At 37.8% G+C, this 23,149-nt stretch overlaps 1 long non-coding RNA gene across 2 annotated transcripts in view; it reads left to right on the forward strand.

The window, feature by feature from the left end:
* The window catches only part of LOC137204465 (uncharacterized), a 248,106-nt gene that overhangs the window by 101,803 nt on the left and 123,154 nt on the right, over nt 1-23,149 (forward strand). Inside the window, exon 2 of one of the 2 annotated variants that reach the window (XR_010933640.1) lies at nt 1,454-1,540. The exons of the other annotated variant lie outside the window; for it this stretch is intronic. This is a non-coding gene — a long non-coding RNA (uncharacterized lncRNA). The remainder of the gene's footprint in view (nt 1-1,453; nt 1,541-23,149) is intronic. 2 annotated transcript variants of the gene reach the window in all.

Genomic DNA, 23,149 nt, shown 5'->3' on the forward strand with positions numbered 1-23,149 from the left:
TTTTTTTTTTTTTTTTAACTAAGAGTCAGCCCCTGGAACTTGAGTTTGGGTCATTTTTCTTAAGTATAAGAATGGCCAAAGAAGGTTAAACAACTAATTAATTAGGGACAAAAGAGGGGCTAGATTTGGATAAGCCACTCTCAGTACCTGTAATAAGCTGAGTCCTGAGTAATGAAGAGTCAACCACATGGAGATCTGACGGAGGAATATTCCAGAGAAGGGAACAGCATATGCAAATCCTTGAGTGTGGGAACTAGCTCAGTATATTCAAAGAACAGAAAGACGCAGGGTTGGAGCACAGTGTTAGGAGAGGCAGGGGAAGGGGAGGAGGTGAGAAGTAAAATGGTATTATAGTGTTGAAGAATCCAGACTCAGGACTCTTTTTTTGAACCTAGCCTCTAGTGCCTTCGTTTAAATAACAGACCTGGCATTTATTATTTATTTGGCTTTGCACAAATTACCTAACTTATCTGTGCCTTGAGTTCTTAAAGTAGGTCTTTAAAGTAGGTGTAAATAAGAATACACAACTCATGGAATTACTGAAAGATGTAAAACAAGACATAAAAAACAATTAGACCAGGGCCTGGGATATATAAGTCCTCAGCAAATGTTAGCCTTCATTATTATATCATTGGTTCAGAGTTCAGATCATGTAGGGTCTTGTAGACCATAGTAAGATATTTTGGTTTTATTCAAATTAAACTGTGAAGTCACTGGGGTGTTTTATGCAGGGGATGAGCTAACATGATCAGAAGTTTTAAAGAATAGTTTTTTTCTGCCATATATAGATTGGAGTATGGGACAGGGGTTGGGTAGATGCAGTATAGTTAGTAGGACTTTGTAGTAACTTAGATCAGGTAAGTTTGACTAGGGTGAAAGCATTGGAGGGGGGCAGATAGAGCTAACAGAATTTGTTGACAGCTTATGTTTGAGTTTGTGGTTAAGGGAAATAAGGGATTCTGAATATTTGACTTAGAAAATTGGGGAAATGGTGATACTCTTTATTGAGACAGAGAAGGGGCCCATAGGATTCACAAAATTGCCAAAGGGATCTGTGGAACAAGAAGATTAAGAATCTTGCTTTAAAGTTCTTTGTCCATGAATCTGTTTTTCCACTTTTCTTAAGACAATTTTTCTTTTATCTTTCCTATCTTCTTGGGAACTCACTTTCCCTCAATTTACATACTTGATCTGATAATAAAACAATTTGTGAAGATGATCTTTGTCAAACTGGTTTACCACAGAGTAGAAGTGAGAACGTAATGAATTTAACACTGGTTTGTTGAATATGTCCCAAGCCTTTTAAGGCCCAGCTGTTCAAGTTTAGCAAGTGACTCTCATGAAAAGTGATTTGTAGTTATTTTCATTTTTATTCCCCTTATCTTTTTTTCCCAGCTGTTTGAGCCTGTTTTTTCCTTAGGTGGAAAATGATTTTAATTTCTTTTGTTCCCAGAATCAACTTGAATGATGGACAGACCAGCCATTTCAGTGTAGCTCTATTGCTTTCCCTTGGCATGGTCCAGATGGCCTTCAATGATGGGTAGGTACATGTCCTGTGCCACATTGTCCCTAACAGTGTCCTGTGAGGCTATAATCTATGTAGGCATCCAGCTTTACACATCTCATGGATTTTTCTTTCCTACCTGTTTTACTGAAGATCAACAGCATCTAAAAAGGAAATTCACAGAGTTCTTGCAAATGACTCAAACCTTTTTGCATTTTGGTGACAACAATAACAACAAAACCAAAACCTTATAAATTATAATTGTTTATTGGCAAGGACCACTTTTGTGTGTGTTTGGCTCAGCAAGTACTGTAAAGAGTATATATATATATATATATATAAAATTGTTTAACATACTTAAAGATGATATCACTAATATGCCACTAGTATTTGAGCACTTAAATTATTTTTCCAGTCATGATCATTATGTGATCTAAACCATTCCTTTCCATATTTCTTCCTTACGGTGAAAATTACTACATCAGTCAGAACCTCTTTGGTTGCAAGATATAGAAATCCAACTTGAACTAGTTTTGGCAGGAAATCTAGGCTTAAGAATCAAAAGAAGAAATTTTGACAAGGCAAGGAGCAATTCCAGGGGTCTTAAGTACTGACCTTTGAACCCTTTTTCTTTCCATCTCTCATCCCTTTTTTTTTTTTTCTCAGCAGAACATCTTCTCCCACTGACAGCTTGAAGCCTGTATCTTTCCAGTTTTAGCATCAGGAAGGAAAGAATTCTACCTCTCGGTTCCACAGGAAAAAATCTTAAAGAAGAGCAGTGGTCAGGTTAGGTCAGAAACCCAAAGAACGGTCAAATTGCCGTAACAAGGGAGTCAAGATTACAGAGTAAGACAGAGGCTCCCAGACCATGAACCTAGAGTGACTGATGAGGCAGGTCCCCGAAAGAATGGGGAGATGCTGTTCTCACAGGGAGAGAAGGCTACTAGACAAAAACAACAACAGCAAAAAACAACTGAAAAAATAAAGAGCAGTTTTTTATTTCACTAAAAAATAATCCATTTGCAAGATGGCCAGTGAGAATTAGAAGTTAACTCAGCAACTAGGGAATAGAGATTTACTGGTTCAGGAGTGGCACACACCTCTTCTTAGTTTTCAGTCCCAGACAGTTAAACTCATTGGGTGATTTTCTTAAAGAACTTAGATATCTAATTCACGATCAGCACTTTTCCAGCAATCAAATCCCTTTGACTTGTCTTGCTTTCTTGATGTCTTTGTTTTAATTCAGAGAAGTCTATGGTTTCTTTTTTGTTGTGCTTCAGGGACTTTTCTTTCTAAGAAGTCTCTTAGTATATAACCTATCTGAACTGCTTTGGGGGTTAATCAATATTTTCTTTGTATACTAGTAACTGGTGGATAGACTAGAACAGAATTACTTGGCATGAATAAGAGATGTGTCTAGAAGGGATTTTATTTATAGCTTAGGTAATCCCCAACTATAGACAATATGGGATTTAGAGAAGGTAAGTGATTTGCCCAAGGTCACATTGCTCATTATCAAAAAAAACAGTATTAAAATCCCAAGACCACCAGACTTCCCTAGCTTTGTGTCATTTCCATTGCATCAGGCATGGTGAAGAAAAAGTGAGAGTAAATTCAACAATAACAAACGTGAAGATCAGACTGGATCATCCCAGTTCACCTTGAAGAACACTTGCGGCCATTAGAACTTAGAATATATAGCTGGCCAGATAAGGAAGCAGCAAGATGTTTGCCTCCCTCCTACAGGACTCTCAATGTTGGGAATGTGGTGGGCAGCATGACAGAACTCTCAGAGGAGATAGATTCCTCTCTCTCCTTTCAACCCAGATCCAATCAGATTCTACTCATCGTCTGTCTCTCCGAGCAGCCCTGTTTTTGTTTTGCCACTGCTGTGGCTGCAGTTCTGGGCCCTCTCATTCTCCCTGCTCCCAACTGGCCTCCCTCCAGCCCATCATCACCATAGCGATCTAAAATGTAGATTGGTTCGCATTACGCTTCAGCTTAAAATAGTTCGATGTCTACCCTTTCCTCCAAGCACACAGAATAGAGTTCACATCCTTGACCCCGACATTCCTCTCTGCTGTTTCAGTCTCAATTCCTGCCAACCTTGGTCCCTGATTAGATAAGATTTTGAACTACTTCATAATTAGAACTCCTGGAGGTTAGGGCTATGGAGCCTTTTTCATCTTCACGTATCTAGTACTGCACAAATATTTATTGCACTGAATCTCTTTTGAATCCAGACTAGGTCTAAAAATCAGAAGAAAGAAACCCACTTAGTGAATAAATCAATGATTTGTAGACAAAACTGTAACTGTAAGTCATTGCCCTTATATCTTACTTCCTTAGTCTTTGGAAACTAGATTCATTGCTGTTGTAATATTATAAGCGGCTGATTAAGTAAATGGAATTTGAATTTTGCATTCTGATTTGCAGCTTGAGGGAATATCTTGGCTCTTAATGCAAGGCTAAATCCTGACTACATCTAGGCAAAGAATTTTTCTTGTTTTGTTTTTGATGCTCTGGGACTATTTAAGTTTTCTTTTTTCTTTTGTCTTTTTGGATGTCTTCTTGTACATTTCTTTTCCAATTTCAGTTTTGTAAAAGAGTACACGGAACCAAAAAAGAGCAATTACTACTAAGGGGCAGAAGACTGTAAGCCCTGATAAACAGAAACAAACCACCGCTGGAGGACAAATGTAATTCTAGTAGGGCTGTCTTGCTGGGAGTTCACTGACTCCGATGTCTGGGGACCTCCCTAGAGGTGGAGACTCCTTCTGCCTTGCTCAGTTTTCAATTAGAAAGTTAAAGCTGAGGCTACCCTTTTCATTGAAAGGGTGAAGATTATTTTGAGATTGTTAGTGAATATTTTTCTTGAGATATATGTGAAATTGGAGACATTTTAGCATAATTTTACCACTCTCAGATCCCTCTTAAAATAGTATCCGTTAAAAATTCCTCTGAGTGGCTATATGTAGGGAAGTTAAGGAATCTAGAAAAGGATGGGCCTAATTTAGTGGTGATGACTCCTTTCTTGCGAGGTTGAGTTCAGAGAAGTTCAGGAGTAATCCAAGTTGCATTGTCCTCAGGGGGAACAGTTTTGGTTACGATCAAAGTATAAAATGGGGATAAACTTTGGAGATGGGGGGAAAGTACTGACTGTGGATATATCTAGGTACCAGCTTTGAAATATCAGGTATCAGCTTTCCTGTAGCAAGGTTGATTCTGGGTCTTGCCTTCCTGATCCTAATTGCATTGGTCTGGATTCTCTCTGGAACTGAGTGAGGCTGGGTGGTCGTTGAGCATCAGTGGCTCTGAATGGGTAGGAGGCAGAGACTGAGGTCCTCATTTCCAGTTCATTGGCTTTATCTCTGTCCCCATTGCCTAGACTGTGTCTGGAACATAGGGACACATTATAAAAATTTTTTGCTTAAATCCCAACTTACCATTATCATCATATATGTAATTCAGAAGACATGTAGAGCTTGTTTCATAGCGATGGTTTCTGAGAAATTCTTAAAGACACTTCCCCTACTTCCCCTCACCATTGGCTCCTGTCACTTATTGTCTTCTGGTTATGAGCATCTCCAAGATCAAGTCCTTGTCCTCCAACTCTCTGGATGCCTTCTGCTCTGATGGGTCCCACACGCCTCAAGGCTGGTGGTGCCCAAATCTACAGCTCCGCCTCCCAGGCACAGTCTTATCTCAACCCGTCTGGTATAATTTTTATCTGGACTCCATGTCTGTTGGGTCTCATGGTTCTTTTCAAGCATCCAGACTTAACCTTGGACTCACTTTTTTTCCTCATTAGACACATATCCCCATATCCAGTCAGTTAATAGTCCTGCCCATCTTCCCTTAGACTCTTTCTCATATTGCTTCTTCCCTTTTATTCCTCTGTAATCACCCCGCCCAAACCCTCTGTCCTCGTTATTACAGTCTTTATGGATTATTACGGCCTCTTACAAATTTTTCTTGTCTGCAGTCTTTACCATCCACAAATCACGTGGCATTCTGATATAGACTAATTTGCCCTAAACAGATTTTCTCAAGTTACCAGCTTGCTGATTTATATACAATTTTAGGTCTCACCACTTGGCAAAATGCTTTGCAAACCAGTGATCCCAGTGTTCCTGCAAATATATAAACCTCAGTCTTTTTTCCATGACTTGGTTTATGATAAAGCTCTTGCCTGAAAACTCTTACTTTTGCTCTCTGCTACCTGTCTCAGGGCTCAGTTCAAGCATCTCTGACCACTTTCATGAAATGTTATGTGACTGTTTCACTCTTCACCGATCACATCTTTAGCTAACCTGTAGCCTTTACAAGCTGTGATGATTTGGGTGGTTACCCTTGCTTTATCTGTAATAATATGTTGTAAGTTCCTTGACATTAGAGACCTTGTCTTGCATGTCACTAGCGGTCTCCTTAGTACAAGCCTAAGTATCTGCAACATTCTGTGGGCTTCCTCAATATGCCCTCTGCTTAAAAAAATACCGTTGGTATGTTTATTTTATTTTGTCATTTCTGATTGCCAATCACTAGATACTTAAAATCCTAAAAAGATATCCAATGTTATTTGAAGCTGTTCTTGTATTCCAGCATATTTTGGGTGGGCTTTCCAAAGTATAAAAGATGGCTAAAGAGAGGGGATTCCCTCTGTGTTTTAATTAATTATTCTGCAAGCATGCCAAGCTAATGTTAATTCCATAATCCTCTCTATAGAGAAAAATTTGTTAGGGATGATTTAATATCCAGAAATTTTACAGTCATCACTTTTATTCTTGGATTTCCAGAGTTGAAAGCAAATGAACGCTACTTATTGCTCTCACATCCAGAGTTTCCAGTGCTCATCCTTTGTCCCTTAGTAGTAGTAGTAATAGTCATAATAGTAGTAGTGGTATTAAGTAATAGCAACAGTAAAAGTACTCGATGTAATAGCATAAATCGAAGTAACAGTAATGTCTACCAGTTATGTGTGTATTGTGTACCAGGTACTGTGCTAGATGTGATACACACATTATTTCCTTTATCTTTATAAAACTCTGTGGGGCATTAGTAGTCATCATTACAAGGTCAGTCACCTTGCTCAAAGAGGCTGATAACTTTTCTAAGGACTACAGTTAGTAATTGGTAGAACTGGAAACCAAGCTCAAATCTGTCTAATTTCAAAGCCAGATTCTGGTAATGTTACCTAACTTACTGAAATCAATGGAAAAAGGCTTGAAAGAAACAATTAGACTTTTAAAACATTTGTTGGGGCCTTCTAGTATGCTGTGTCTGCATGAGATTAGTTGAATTCTGAGTTTTCTGAAGTTACTAATGTATGGTCTGCACAAACTTGGAGAGTGAATTTGAGCAATTCAGAGATCCAGTATAGGAAGATCAGCTCTTCAACTCCATTATCCTTTTATCAGGTATTAGGCTTGAGTTTTGAGATACTTCTATTTATGTAAACCAAATGTATAATATTCTGGAGCTTATCTTAGTCTTGACTTTTCTAGTCTGGAATAATAAGTCCATTCAAAAAATTATATGAAAGTCTTGGGCATTCATGATATAAAGAGTTTACTAGTGTGTTTTTTTTTAATATACTGAAGACTGAGACTGTTTATTGAGTTAATCCTAGTTGTGATTTTATCATTTTCCACTTATTTAAGATTTCAGTCAGAACATGCTCTTTGCAGTGCAGCTGCTGTGTATGTTAGAAAGGTAATGTGTGAAGCTAGTCCATAGCTGAACCACTTGCTGTCTGACAAGTCTTATTTGTGGTTCATTTTATAGTCCTATGTGATATGTGCATGATTTTCTCTTGGCACTGACTCAGAAGATGAAAACCAGAAACATTTAACATATAAATAAGAATATTTTTGCATTGGCCTTTTGGAAGCTTTAAAATTGTTTATTTGTTTCCAGAGTGTGTGCATTTTGTTTTTCACCAGATCACACAGGTTAAGAGTTAAGAGGTGTACAATTATAGAGTCAGTGTTTCTCTGATTTCACCTTTCCCTACTCTTGTAGAACCTTCAGTTCCCCTCCAGAGAATCCTGTAGGTGGTGTCAGAATATTCAAGAGCAGTCTCTTGCTCGAGTGTTGGTACCATGATGGTGGAGATGGTTCTGGAAAACTTCTGCAAATGTGCCTCTTGCTGTTGCCAAAACTGTAGCTTCCATTATTTGTGGATTCCAAAGCTGCAGCTGGAAGGAAGTCAAAAGCTGTTCTAAAGTGACTTTAGTTTAGTCACAGCCATTTATAGTAGACTTGGGGCAGGTTCATGGGCTCTGGGGCTGAGGACACATCTGAATATTAGTTAGATGCTGTATATGAAATTGCTGCTCTTCTTTAGCCTGAGGGTAGGTTCCTTCCCAAGAGCCATTTAGGTCTCCCATGCTAATGAACTGCTGGACAACAGTTCCCGAATCCTTCATATTTGCCCTTTGGATATAACTGAATCTTATTGCATTTACAAGATAGGTCTGAGCTAATTCTACATGTTATTGTCAGCTAAGCATTTGTGTTGGCAAAAAGTGCATTCTTTTGTGAAATGCATTAGTCATTATGTTCTAGTCAATGGAAGAAGAATCTAAGGTAAATTTGTTTTAAGTGGCCTCCCTCCCTCACTATCTTCCTCCTTCTTTATCTTCCTCCTTCCCTCCCTCCTTTTCTCTCTTTCTCCCTTCCTTTCGCTTTCCTTCCATTCCTTCCTGTATTGTCAGTTTCCCTGTGCAGAGATGGGGGTGAGCTTTCAGTACAAGTAGAGTTTATCTGCCTCAGTTGTACACACCATGTTGCTGTATTAGAGGTTTTGTGCCCTCTGATTTTTTGGTTGGCATCTAGTGATGACTTACATTGTTGTTGTTTCAAATTTATAACAACTCTACTTCCGAAAAAATACTGCTCATGCCCTGCTTGTTATTGTAGGTAAATACTGCTCTCCATTTAAGGTGAATCCGTCCTCATTTTCCATCACGGTCGGATCACACAACACATCATGCATTCAGACTTTTCAAGTCATGAGTGAGACTTGGTATTGTGATACGCTGCTTTGCACTCCATCTTCATATCAGTCAGGAAATCAGAATTGGAAATCTGAAGAATCTAAGTTGTGGCATTTCGTATTTACACATTTAGAATGTTTTTGACAGAAGGATTGACTTAACTGTACATTCAATATTGAGTAATGAGCAAACTTCTTGTGCGAAAAGAAACTGTTATTTGTCAAGGTACCATCCTGGATGCCAGTGTACAGTGGGGAGCAGATCAGCCCTGGCACTCTTAGAGCTTACAGTACAGTGGGGAAGGCATTTGTTTAACAGGTAACTATGAGCGCAGAGCTAAAGGATCTAACAGAAAACTTGCCCCTTCACTGTAAAATCTTAAGAGAGAAATAATGTGAACATATTAATTTCAATATCTAGTGGCAAATATAAATATTTGGTTACATGAAGGTGGTTAGGTGGAGTATGAGAAGATTTAGGAATAAAATACTGAGAAGAGGCATTATTCTCAACACATTCAAGTATAGACGTCATGGCTCAGTTTCAGTTTCCTTTACTAGGTATATTTAAATTTAAAAAAAATCCATGCAAGAGAAAATAAAATCTTTTTCTCCTTTTGGATAAATGCCTGACTAAACAGATGGACTTTGCCTAATGCCCTAGACTGCTAGCTTATTTGTGTGGTTTGGACCAGAAGAGAAAGATTTCAGAGTTCTACTACCTTTACAGAAGAAACACTGTTTTATAATTCACTGTATTCAATTCTAGAAGTTTTCACCAGTGTATAGGAAAAAAAACATCCATAAGGTCATCAGACTCTGAGATTCTTAGACTACACAGATTAATGATCAACACCTTGAAGTGCACCTGGAGGGCAATCATTTGGCAGGTTGTAGGGTGCAGATGTGGAGCCAATACACTACATTAATTAAAATTTTTCTGATTTTCAAGCAAGCTGCAAATATGGTACTTCTTATCAGTTTAGTCCATTTCCACTTACATTAAGTGAGGTAATAAATATAAAGATTTTGCAAAGCAAACCACACTAAACAAATACAAGTTATTAGGATTAGATTCTCGTGCAGTAATTCATATGGTAATTGTGAGTCTGTTTATGCCCAGGAAGAAACAACCACGAGAACATAATGATTCCATAGTACAAGTATGCATTTACCTGATTAAATTAATTTTATGAATTAAATTAATCCACCCCCTCCCTGGCTTTTTCTTTCTGAAGCTGTGGACTACATCAGTTGCTAGTGACCATAATTGTAAAGTTTTTGTGTTCCAGGATGGACCACATGCTATTATTAATTTGGTGATCTAGGAAATCTCACACAGTGCGTGAGTACATCAAATGAGAGTTTTTAGATGAAGCAACTATGTCTAAGAAGCAGTCTTTCTCTAATCTCTGTGTTTTCCCTTCCCTGGGGCACAGTCAAGTGGGAAATAACTCTTTCTGGGACCTTCTCTGTCCCACAGCCTATAAAACTATTTAACATTACTGTAATCAGCACTGGCTTAGAAGTCAGATACAATGGAGTTTGGTGTCCAGGTCTTTCAATTTTAATTGTGGTCTTTTGATAAGTTATTAACCTCTCTGGATGAGTTGACTGTTATTTATAATGGACACTGAGAAGGAGCTGCCAGATAGATTGGAGGAAAAGCAAGATAGGATGGTGTCCCAGAAGCCCTGTAGCCTGTGTCTCCTTGAGTGTTGTTGAATCCTGAATCCTGACTAAAGATACTAATATCCACTCTAAACAACTTGTGTCAAATACTGCCAGTTGGTTGATGAACATCAGTCAAATGCTGGATCATAGAGAAATGGAAGAGATAAACGAGGTGAAACAAGATGAATGCTGCTGGGGAAAAGGAGCCAAAAGAAGTGCTATTTTCCCCCCTTTTTTGATGGGAGAAATAACAGCTTCATTATGTTGTACTGGGAATCCATAAATAAACATAGAGGGAATAATTGATGATACTGGAGAGAAACAGACAAAATACTGGAACTATATCCTTGAGTAGGATATTAGAGGTAGGTAGATGGGATATAATCTTCAAGAGAAAGTACAAGTCTTAGCCTATACCTTCCACAATCTGTCCTCAAGTAAACTAACTTTTTCCAGTAAAAGACAGTTTCACCTCCATACTTCTGTGATCCCCATTTCTCATGCCTGGAATATTTCTAACACTGACTGTTGAAGGGTTACTATTCCTTTAAAACCAGCACTAAATTTTCTCTTCTTAATGAAGTCCATTCCAACTGCAGAGACCATCTATAAAGAGCAGCAAGTAAGATGATAACTAAAGTTGGAAAGGAGTTTGATTTCAGTTATTTGTCAGCTAAGGCAAATAGTATGTCATATTAGTCTACATAATTTTCATTATCTGTCACAGAAAGCTTTTCAAGTTCCACTATTTACATTTGAACTTATTAAAATAAAATAAAATTTTAAACTCATTTCTTCAGTCATACCAGCCACATTTCAAGTGCTTATTAGCCATATCCAGATGGTGGCTTCAGTTCTGGAGAATGCTGATATATAACATTTCCATTTATTGGAGAAAATGCTATTGGACAACACTAGGATCAACTTTAAAGTAGTGCACAGATATTGTTAGGCTACTTCCCTATGCAATGCTTGATGCCCCACAGTGATGCATAAACAGACATAGAAACAGACACGTATAAACATAGGGGTGACGCTAACTGGGAAGTATCTGGAAGCTTCATAAGAGAATGCATTTGAGCAGATTTTTTATGAAGAATAAACTTTTGATTGGGGAAAGGAGAAATCATTCCTAATCGAGGAAACAGCATGAACAAAAATGCATTTTGAGAATGCACAAAAGCAAGTTAGTGTGCATAAGCATTCAAGGTGATAGTTTGATGCTCTAGAACTATATTAATGAAGCAAAAATGAACAAACGAAAAACCCTCAAACAAAAAACAACCTCCACCACCCCCCAACCAAATTTTGGTTTGGGCATTCCCAAAGGAATAAACAGGAAGCAGGATGTCATTTATTAGTTGGGTTACGGCCAGTGCTTCTTGTGTTGAGTTCTGATGAGACTCTTGGAACATGCAGCTTACAGTGAAGGCCAGTGATAATCTCTCCTGTTTCCTCTGCACAGATCTAAATTTTGGGACAGCTAGATGATCAATCTCAGCATACGGAGGAAAAAGGAAGCAGACGAATGGGTGTCCATTGGTGATGCTCTTTTCCTTCACACAGTGACCTCATCCATTTGTGATCATGACCCAAGCAGCATTCTAGCATTTGTATATCTTTTGTATATTCAGCAAGCTTGCTGAATGCTCTTACACATTTTGTAAAATCTGATCGTCTAATGTACTTAGGTTGAATTTCTATGTAGGTGATCATGCAACCTGAAAGAAATGGGGGGGAATTTATTTCTGACACTTCAGTCTTTCTATTTTATATCTTTTTTACTGTATTATTGAATTGACTTGAACATCCAGTACAATACTGCATAGCAGAAGTGATAATGCAGTCTTTTTTTTTGTTATGGTTGACTTTAAAGGGAATGTTTTCACAACTTCTTTAAGCATAATGTTTGCTATAAAGATATTTGTAAATATATTTTCTCAAGTTAAGACAGTTTTCTTCTAATTATAATTTAACAGCTTTTTTAAAACCAGAAATGAATATTGAGTTTTAGCATATGCTTTTGGGCTTTTTTTTTTTAACATCTTTATTGGAGTATAATTGTTTTACAGTGGTGTTAGTTTCCGCTTTATAACAAAGTGAATCAGCTAAACATATACATATGTCCCCATATCTCCTCTCTCTTGCATCTCCCTCCCACCCTCCCTATCCCACCCCTCTAGGTGGTCACAAAGCACCGAGCTGATCTCCCTGTGCTATGCAGCTGTTTCCCACTAGCTATCTATTTTACATTTGGAAGTGTATATAAGTCCATGCCACTCTCTCACTTCGTCCCAGCTTACCCTTCCCCTTCCCCGTATCCTCAATTCCATTCTTTATGTCTGTGTCTTTATTCCTGTCCTGCCCCTAGGTTCTTCAGAACCATTTTTTTCCGTTAGATTCCATATATATGTGTTAGCATACGGTATTTGTTTTTCTCTTTCTGACTTCACTCTGTATGACAGACTCTAGGTCCATCCACCTCACTACAAATAACTCGATTTTGTTTCTTTTTATGGCTGAGTAATATTCCATTGTATATATGTGCCACATCTTCTTTATCCACTCATCTGTCGATACACACGTAGGTTGCTTCCATGTCCTGGCTATTGTAAATAGAGCTACAATGAAAATTGTGGTACATGACTCTTTTTGAGTTATGGTTTTCTCAGGGTATATGCCCAGTAGTGGGATTGCTGGGTCGGATGGTAGTTCTATTTTTAGTTTTTTAAGGAAACTCCATGCTGTTCTCCGTAGTGGCTGTATCAATTTACATTCCCACCCACAGTGCAAGAGGTTTCCCTTTTCACCACACCCTCTCCAGCATTTATTGTTTGTAGATTTTTTGATGATTGCCATTCTGACTGGTGTGAGATGGTATCTCAGTGTAGTTTTGATTTGCATTTCTCTAATGATTAGTGATGTTGAGCATTCTTTCATGTGTTTGTTGTCAATCTGTATATCTTCCTTTGAGAAAAGTCTATTTAGATCTTCTACCCATTTTTGGATTGGGTTGTTTGTTTTTTTTGATATTGAGCTGCATGAGCTGCTTGTAAATTTTGGAGATCAATTCTTTGTCAGTTGCTTCATTAACAAATATTTTCTCCCATTCTGAGGGTTGTCTTTTCATCTTGTTTATGGTTTCCTTTGCTGTGCAAAAACTTTTAAGTTTCATTAGGTCCCATTTGTTTATTTTTGTTTTTATTTCCATTTCTCTAAGAGGTGGGTCAAAAAGGATCTTGTTGTGATTTATGTCATAGAGTGTTCTGCCTATGTTTTCCTCTAAGAGTTTGATAGTGTCTGGCCTTAGATTTAGGTCTTTCATCCATTTTGAGTTTATTTTTGTGTATGGTGTTAGGGGGTGTTCTAATTGCATTCTTTTACATGTAGCTGTCCAGTTTTCCCAGCACCACTTATTGAAGAGGCTGTCTTTTCTCCCTTCTTGCCTCCTTTGTCAAAGATAAGGTGACCATATGTGCGTGGGTTTATCTCTGGGCTTTCTATCCTGTTCCATTGATCTGTATTTCTGTTTTTGTGCCAGTACCATACTGTCTTGATTACTGTAGCTTTGTAGTTAGTCTGAAGTCTAGGAGCCTGATTCCTTCAGCTCTGTTTTTCTTTCTCAAGATTGGTTTGGCTATTCGGGGTCTTTTGTGTTTCCATACAAGTTGTGAATTTTTTTTTTTTTTTTTTTTTTTTTGCGGTATGCGGGCCTCACTGTTGTGGCCTCTCCCACTGTGGAGCACAGGCTCCGGACACGCAGACTCAGCGGCTATGGCTCATGGGCCCAGCCGCTCCGTGGCATGTGGGATTCTCCCAGACCAGGGCACAAACCCATGTCCCCCGCATCGGCAGGCGGGCTCTCAACCACTGCGCCACCAGGGAAGCCCACAAATTGTGACATTTTTTGTTCTAGTTCTGTGAAAAATGCCAGTGGTAGTTTGATAGGGATTGTATTGAATCTGTAGATTGCTTTGGGTAGTATAATCATTTTCACAATGTTGATTCTTCCAGTCCAAGAACATGGTATATCTCTCCATCTGTTTGTATCCTCTTTAATTTCTTTCATCAGTGTCTTATAGTTTTCTGCATATGGCCTTTTGTCTCCTTAGGTAGATTTATTCCTAGGTATTTTATTCTTTTTGTTGCAGTGGTAAATGGGAGTGTTTCCTTAATTTCTCTTTCAGATTTTTCATCATTAGTGTATAGGAATGCTAGAGATTTCTGTGCATTAATTTTGTCCTGCTACTTTACCAAATTCATTGATTAGCTCTAGTAGTTTTCTGGTAGTTTTCTGGTCTTTAGGATTCTCTATGTATAGTATCATGTCATCTGCAAACAGTGACAGCTTTACTTCTTCTTTTCCGATTTGGATTCCTTTTATTTCTTTTTCTTCTCTGATTGCTGTGGCTAAAACTTCCAAAACTATGTTGAATAATAGTGGTGAGAGTGGGCCACCTTGTCTTGTTCCTGATCTTAGTGGAAATGTTTTCAGTTTCTCACCGTTGAGAATGATGTTGGCTGTGGGTTTGTCATATATGGCCTTTATTATGTTGAGATAAGTTCCCTCTATGCCTGCTTTCTGGAGAGTTTTTATCATAAATGGGTGTTGAATTTTGTCGAAAGCTTTTTCTTCATGTATTGAGATGATCATATGGTTTTTCTCCTTCAATTTGTTAATATGGTGTATCACATTGATTTGCGTATATTGAAGAATCCTTGCATTCCTGGGATGAACCCCACTTGATCATGGTGTATAATCCTTTTAATGTGCTGTTGGATTCTGTTTGCTAGTATTTTGTTGAGGAATTTTGCATCTATGTTCATCAGTGATATTGAGCTCTAAAAATATATTTAGGTGGTAAGATGACTTTTCTCCCTTAATCTGTTGATAGGGTAAATTTTGTTGATCAATTTTTCTTACTGCTTAGTCACTCTTGTTTTCCAAGGAAGGATAAAAAGCACATGTTTATGAGCATATTCTTATTATAACCTATTGGGTTTGAACTGCAAATGTTTTTTTTTTTTGGCTATTAATATATATTTCATAAGTAAAATTTGGCCAACTCTCATGATCTGAGAGTTTTAATATCTGGACTCATTGGCCTAGTAAAACAGGTTTAACGATTTTTATTATTTTTTATGTCTCTGGAACAGCTAATCTAAGAGTGGGATTCTCTGTCTCTTGAAGGCTTGTCCATTACGTTTTTCTGAACCAGAATTCTTGATGGGGACTATGTAGACTATGGGGTGCTCAGAGGAAGGGAAAAGTTTGGTTACTACATTTTATTTATTTGGTTATTAGTATAGAAATAATTTTATTGTCTATTTTATTTCATAAGTGATAATCTGTCTTTGAAAAGTTTAAACATATTTTTTTAAAAATTCCTTTCATATTTGTTTTTTCAGAGAGAGACTTTCTTACTTATATGTCTATCAATTGTCATTTAAAGCGTTGGAGTGCTTCTTATATTTTCTAATTGTTGCCCCATTTTTCTCCCTGGGGTTTGATCTTCATGTAGGTTTCAGCCTCCTACCATTTGTGCAGTGCAAGACTTAGTTCCCAGGCCTTCTGTTTCAGTCAGTGCCCCAAACCTCATAGCCCATGTGTGGTCCCAGCTTTCGTGAGATTTTTTGTTTTATCTTTTTCTTACCTCTGTGGAATATTCCTTTGTTTATGGCACCTGAAGTTTTCTGTTTTGGGCTATGAAGCTCAAGTAGCTACTTTTACTTTAAAAAATATTTTTATAACTTTATATATTTTGAGGAGAGAAGGTGTTGTGTCAATGTGTGTTTAATCAGCCATATTTATCTTAAATTACTTTTTAAAGAAGATTTGCTAAAAATGTAAATTTAAAAAATAGCAGTTTGAGAAAAAAAATAGTAAATGAGAGAATATCTAGAATAGAGGAAACTTAGATATGTTTGTGGGAAGATGGAGGAAACAGAAAGATTTCACAAAAGAAAAGGGAGAAAATCTTGGAAGAAACTAAATGGGGATGGTATCCCAAGACTAAGGGGGAACTTCATTGAAAGTGAAAGATGAGGACATGGATTTGGCATGAGTAATGCTGGTTAGACACTTTGGGCATCACTTCAGTAAGGTTAAGTTATGGTCAGATTATCATCCATTTAGAGGGAGAACTTTGATTAGGTCTGTATAGGGTTATTTGTGTTTGTTTTGGTTTTTTGTTTTGTATTTTTTCCACACTGACTAATACTCCTGACACCAGCTAGGTGACTTAAAATTCAATTCAGTTCTGAGAATATCTACCTGGAGTTAGTGTCAGATCCTGCAAGTTATGGGCTCAGTCCCACAAGACTGCCTCGGCCTCCTCTACCACTTCAGATGCCAATCACAAGTCCAGCTTGTCACCTGGACTCTTAACAGACTGGGTATATATGGAGGTTCCCACATGGAACTCCTTGGGTTCCATAATTTGCTAGAATGACTCACAGAACTCAGGAAAACAGTTTATTTACCAGATTACCAGTTTATTATAAAAGGATACAATTTAGAAACAACCAGATACAAGAAAAGATGCATAGGGCCAGGAATGGGGGAAGGGGTACAGAGCTTCCATGCCCTCTCTGAGAGCACCATCCTCCCAGCATCTCTGTGTGTTCACCAACGGAAAAGTTCTCCGAACCCATTGGTTAGGATTTTTACAGAGACTTTATTTAATACATAGGCATGTTTGATTAAATCATTGGCCATTGGCGATTGAACTCAATTTCCAGCCTCTCTCTCTCTCCCAGGAGGTCAGCAGGTGGGGTTGAAAGTTTCAACCTTCTAATCACTTGGTTGATTCCCCTGGCAACCATCTCTCCATCCCTAGGGTCGCTCCAGAGGCCTCCAGCCACTAGTCATCTCATTAACATACAAAAAGACACATCATTTCAGAGATTCATAGGGTTTTCGGAGCTGTGTGCCAGGAAACAGAGAGGGGAGGGCAAAGACCAAATACAGGTGTACCTTGTTTTATTGCACTTTGCTTTACTGTACTTCACAGGTACTGTTTTTTTTTTTAAAAAAATTGAAGGTTTGTGGCAACCCTACATCAAGCAAGTGTATCGGTGCCATTTTTCCAACAGCACTTGCTCATTTTGTGTGTTGGTGTCACATTTTGGTAATTCTGCAATATTTCAAACTTTTGCATTATTATATGTTCTCAGATGATGGTTAAATTTTTTAGCAATGAAATTTTTTTTAATTATATGTATTTTTTAAGACATAGTGCTGTTGCACACTTAAGCTGCAGTATAGTGTAAACATAACTTTTCTATGCATTGGGAAACCAAAAAATTCATGTGACTTGCTTTATTGTGATATTTGCTTTTTTGTGGTGGTCTGGAACAAAACCTGCAATATCTCCAAGGGATACCTGTCTCCAGGGAGTTCTTATATCACGATGTCAGTTTGCTCACAGATAACCAGTCTCTCAGGGATGAACTCTACCAAATCAACTCACAAGAAACAGAGGGAAATCCAGAATGCCAATGTTTTATAATAGAACATATACATGTCACAAGGACTGGACTATTTCTGTGGGATATTCAGTGTATTTTCTCTAGATAAGAAGGTTACCTAGGAAGTCAAGTTACAAACAGCAGGTTAGTTGATGAGCACAGAATCAGAATAAAAATAGTTAATTGGATGATTTTAATGGCTATTGAGTTATGGTAGCTGAAAGAAAAATGTAAGAATGTATGTATCAGGAGAACTGGCTAATGGAAACAACCTAAGTGTCCATTGATGGATGAGCAGATAAAGCAGTTGTGGTATATCTATACAATGGAATACTATTCAACATAGAAAAGAATGGACTCTTGCCATTTGTGACAACATAGATGGAACTTGAGGGCATTATACTAAGTGAAATAAGTCAGACAGGTACAAACTTCCAGTTATAAAATAAATGAGTCATTGGCATGTAATTTAAAAAGAAGAAAGGAGAGAAAGAGAACTAGCTCATTTAGACCTAGACCTGTTGGGGACAGCTTTACAGTACAGGTCATAACTGCCCTTTGACATCTTTTTTATGCTTCATGCTAATTCTTACTTACACATGAAAACAAAAAATGGCAAAGAATTTCTACCACAATTAATACTATTTCTATAGCTATAATTCCAGTCTCCATAACTCCTTATTGGCGCATACTGTGTACAGGCTATGTATAAATTCACTCAGCTAATCTTCATAATTATGTGAAGTACCACTAACCTTATCTTATATATGAGAAAACTGAGGCATAGAAAAGTTAAATAGGTTGAACAAAATTACAGTAGAAGTAGTTTAGCTGGAATTTAAACTACCTGCCTGTCTCCAAATCTCATGTCTTTATGATTCGGTTGATTAACTGCAAGCCCAGATAAGCTAATGATCTTCTGAGGACGCTGAGGGCACTGAGCCTGGATGTTCCTGAAACACTTTAGCCACTCATTACTAAGGGACATTTCTTGTACATATGGCTAATCTCATTCATTACACTTCTCCCAGTTTCGTTCTCAGCATGCAAAGTTGAAGTTGTGAGGAGTATCTTGCTGACACCCCCATCGGCCTTACTAGACTATCTCTGTAAGCAAAAGAAGCTCTTCTTCTGCAACAGGAGTCAGGAGGCAACGAAAGCCAATGGGTGTAATAGTGAGGAACTGGGAGAGGACAGTAGGTAAGGCAAAGAAGTTTATATGTAGTAACTTGTATGTTCTAGTGAACTAGTAGCTAAGGTCATCATTTTGCTCTGACGGTGACAAGTCCATTTTTAAGGGCAGTGCCTTTAGTGGTGTTGATGAAGTTTAGACAAGGCAATATTGGGGAAAGAATAGGAAATGAGAATAAATTTGTAGAGATCCAAGAAGCAGAGCCACAAAATCTACTTTAGTAACCCCTCAGCTGATGAGGAAGTTGAGTAACTAGTGAGTGTATGTAGATAGGGGTGTCCAGTATGAAATGGATATCTGTCCTTGGGTTTAAAACAGAGATCTAGACTGGAGTTATGTGTTTGAGAGTCATTAGCTTAACCAGTGCTTGATATTTGAGGGAAATGTAACGATGAGATGGCCAGTCAGAGGGTACAGAAAACCTAGAATGCAACACGGCAGAGTGGAATCCTGGAGATGAGGTAAAGGTTGGGCAGGGAAGGAGTAGCCTACAATGGGGACCAAGAGGGAGCAGTGAGAAAGATGGAGGAAACCCACAAATGGAAAGACTGGGAAATCAATGTTTAAGGTACTGTGCATGGTCTGTGTGTATCTGATTCATCATCATAAGCACTTTTTAGACAGTATACACACCAATAAATACTGGATGAAATAAATGGATCAATGGTTATATTTTCCATCGAATCCTTTAAGATGCTTGAGAGGCAGTTTGGCAACATGTAAAGAACACTGTTTTTTACAGTTAAGAGCCCTAGGCTTATTCTTAGTTATTAATATGCTGTGTGACTTTGTGACCTACTTTTTCTGAGCATCGATGTTTATGAAAGTTTTTTTATACAAAGGCACTATGTCAAAAAGGATTATTGCTTTTTAAAAAGTTGTTTAACATAAGAAGCTTAACTATATTTAAACTTCATTATTTAAAAATTTATCATCTGTGACAGAGCAAGATTTTTTTAAACTGTGGTTTCATAGGCTTATGTGTCGTGTAACTAAGAAGACTGGAGATAATTTGTTTTAGACCTTAACTAGGTTTCACATCTATAAAAGTTTTATTCTTATATGAATTGTATTTGAGAGTATTTTATTCACTATTATCAGGGATATTTCTTTATGAATTTCTGTCCATTTTTGTCCTGTATTTTAAAGCAATATTATGAGGTACATTCTGGATCATCTTCCTGAGGAACTGTCCTTATGTCATTAAAAGTAATGATTTTCTTGATCTCTAACATGAATCTTGCCTAAAATTTCTATTGCCTGATATTAATATTGCCATCACCAGTTTTATTCCTTTGGTATTGTCTTGGTTTATCTTTTCCTACTTATTAAATGTAATACTTCTATATATTTGAGTATTAAGTATGTTTTGTGTAAATAATTTTTATTTTTAATCCTATCCTAGAATTTCTGCTTTCTTACATTTGAGATTAATATTTTATATTTCTTGTAATTACTGATTTGGATTCATTTTGATGATCTTAGTTTATCTCTTCCATTTATCATGTTTTGTTTTTGTTTTGTCTTTTGCTTCTCTATTTTTGTTTGAAAACTTATATTTGAATAATTACTTAGCTTGTATAAAATTATAGACTGACATTTTTTCATTGTCTTCTGGCCTCTATTTTTGCTGACGGGATTCTACAATCCTTTTAATTGTTATTCTTTTCTAGGTAATCTCTGTTTCTCCAAGTTGCTCTTAAGATTTTTCTCTTTGATATTGTATTCTGAAATTTCATCCTGATGTGACTCGGTGCAAATTTATTTTTTATTCCTGCTCAGAATTAACTTTATTTGCTTAAATTGTGGACTGATTTCCTGTTCTGGAAAATCCTCCACTATTATTCTTAAACTTCTCTGTTGCCACCATTTTCTCTTTTATTCTTTCTGAATCTCCTATTGGAAGTATGTTGGACTTTCTCAATTTATTCTCTTTATGTTTTAACCTTGTATTCACAATTTTTTTTTTTACAGCTCTGGGTAATTTTTTCCAAACTATTTTTCATGTACTGTTTTACTCATTCTCTGCATTTTAGATTTTAGTAACTGTCTTTTTAATTTCTAGAAAGATGATTGATTCTTTTACTAATCTGCCTTTTAAAATAGTGTCATTAATTTTCTTAGTGCTTTATTTCATAGTCTTATTTTTTTTTTTTTACTACTTACCCTTATTTTGGAGTCTTCTTATACTATTTGAAAGTTTTAAATAGCATGCTGATTATCCTCTTTTATTTGCTGACTTTCTCATAGTGATTTATTTTCTTTAATGATTTAAAATTTCTTAGGTTTAGCTCATGTTCACACTTACTTATCTGTGGAAGTCGTATGCGATCTGGATTCTTTATAAAGTACCTGTATCTTTCTGTTGTTTGTCCATTTACTTCTGTGAGAAACACTAGTTTCCGTGTGCTTTTCTTTTTTTTTTTAAATTTCATTTATTTATTTATTTTTGGCTGTGCTGGGTCTTTTCTGTGCGTGGGCTTTCTCTAGTTGCCGCGAGCGGGGGCCACTCCTCATCGCGGTGCGCGGGCCTCTCACTGTCGCGGCCTCTCTTGTTGCGGAGCACAAGCTCCAGACGCGCAGGCTCAGTAGTTGTGGCTCACGGGCCTAGTCGCTCCGCAGCATGTGGGATCTTCCCAGACCAGGGCTCGAACCCGTGTCCCCTGCATTGGCAGGCAGACTCTCAACCACTGCGCCACCAGGGAAGCCCCGTGTGCTTTTCTTTTTAAAGCTCGTTTCCCAGCTTGCGTGTTCGTGCCAGTTGGGTAGTGCACATTTAGATCTCACACCTCATTAGGTATGCAATTTTAATTTCTCTTGGAAAACAACTTTTCCCTCTCCAGTGTTTTGAACAGACTACAGGCTTCCTTGTTACTTGTAGACAGTTTTTTCGTGGAAAAGATGGCTCTATCAGGGTCCTGGCTTTATTTAAGTGCTTTATTTCCAGCTCTCATATCCCTGAATAAAACTAGGTGTTGAAAACCTAACCTTTTGCTGTCAAGATCCATATTGGGGTCTGGTGGACTCTTTTCCTCCCAGGGGTAGAGGCACCAACACTTATATTTACTCTTTAATTTATGAACTTAACATTTCCTTTAAGATTAGTTTTTTATTTAAAAAATGTTATATTTACCAAGCATTTCTACATATATTTGAAGTGGAAGTAGAATCTGCATCACTTGAGCCCGTCATATTCCTAAGAGACAATATGTATTAAGCTAATTTTTTTTTTTGTTTTTTGTTTTTTTTTTTTTTTTTTTTGCGGTACGCGGGCCTCTCACCGCTGTGGCCTCTCCCACTGCGGAGCACAGGCTCCGGACGCGCAGGCCCAGCGGCCATGGCTCACGGGCCCAGCCGCTCCTCGGCATGTGGGATCCTCCCGGACCGGGGCACGAACCCGCGTCCCCTGCATTGGCAGGCGGACCCTCAACCACTGCGCCACCAGGGAAGCCCTATTAAGCTAATTTTAATGAATATATATCTTTGAAAAAAACCAAAAAGATCTGTTTTCAAATAGTTTAGTGCCTTTATTTAGGTAACTTACTTTCCTGGCCCAGTTATTCTGAAATACAATGTTTAAAAATTTTGGAAAAGATCTCGTGAGTATATATGCACAACTTAATTTTAATAGAAAAATTGTAATCCTGATAGAATATGTTGTAAACTTGCCTTAAAACTATATACTTTGACACTAAATGTGAGAGAAAGTGATCATTCTGCTGTGTTTTACAGACCTCATCTCATTGGTCCCTACTGGGGACGTGACACTTGAACTTACTCTCTTTTCTTTTTTGTACTCTAGTAAGGTGTTACACAAAATTGCGAACGTTTCTCGGTTTCATTCTGTCACTTACCTGACTCTTGCCACCCCTGCTGGAATTTTATCCAGCCTCTCTGTCCTGAACACCCCTATCTACCTCCCACTCCACACCTACCCTGCTTCTGTGGAGCTGCTTCTGGAGGTGTCAGCAGGCATAGCACAGGTGTTTTGTACTTGGAGAGTGAATGAATGCATGTAAGATGTGGACATGAACAGCTGGAGTTCCCCAGAAAGGTATGCTGAAGCTTAACCCCCAGGGAGTGTGACTTGGTTTGGAAATGAGTTCTTTGTTGATGTAACTGAGTTAAGATGAGGTCATTAGGGTGAGCCCCAATCCAACATGATTGCTGTCTTTATAAAAAGAGGAAAATGCCATGTGATGTCAGAAACACACAGGGAGAACACCATGTGATGACAGAGGTAGAGACTGGACTGAGGCAGCTACAGGTGAGGGATGCTAAGGATTGATGGCTTCTTCCAGAATCTAGGAAG

Source organism: Pseudorca crassidens, chromosome 13, assembly GCF_039906515.1.
Source record: "Pseudorca crassidens isolate mPseCra1 chromosome 13, mPseCra1.hap1, whole genome shotgun sequence".
NCBI lineage: Eukaryota > Metazoa > Chordata > Mammalia > Artiodactyla > Delphinidae > Pseudorca > Pseudorca crassidens.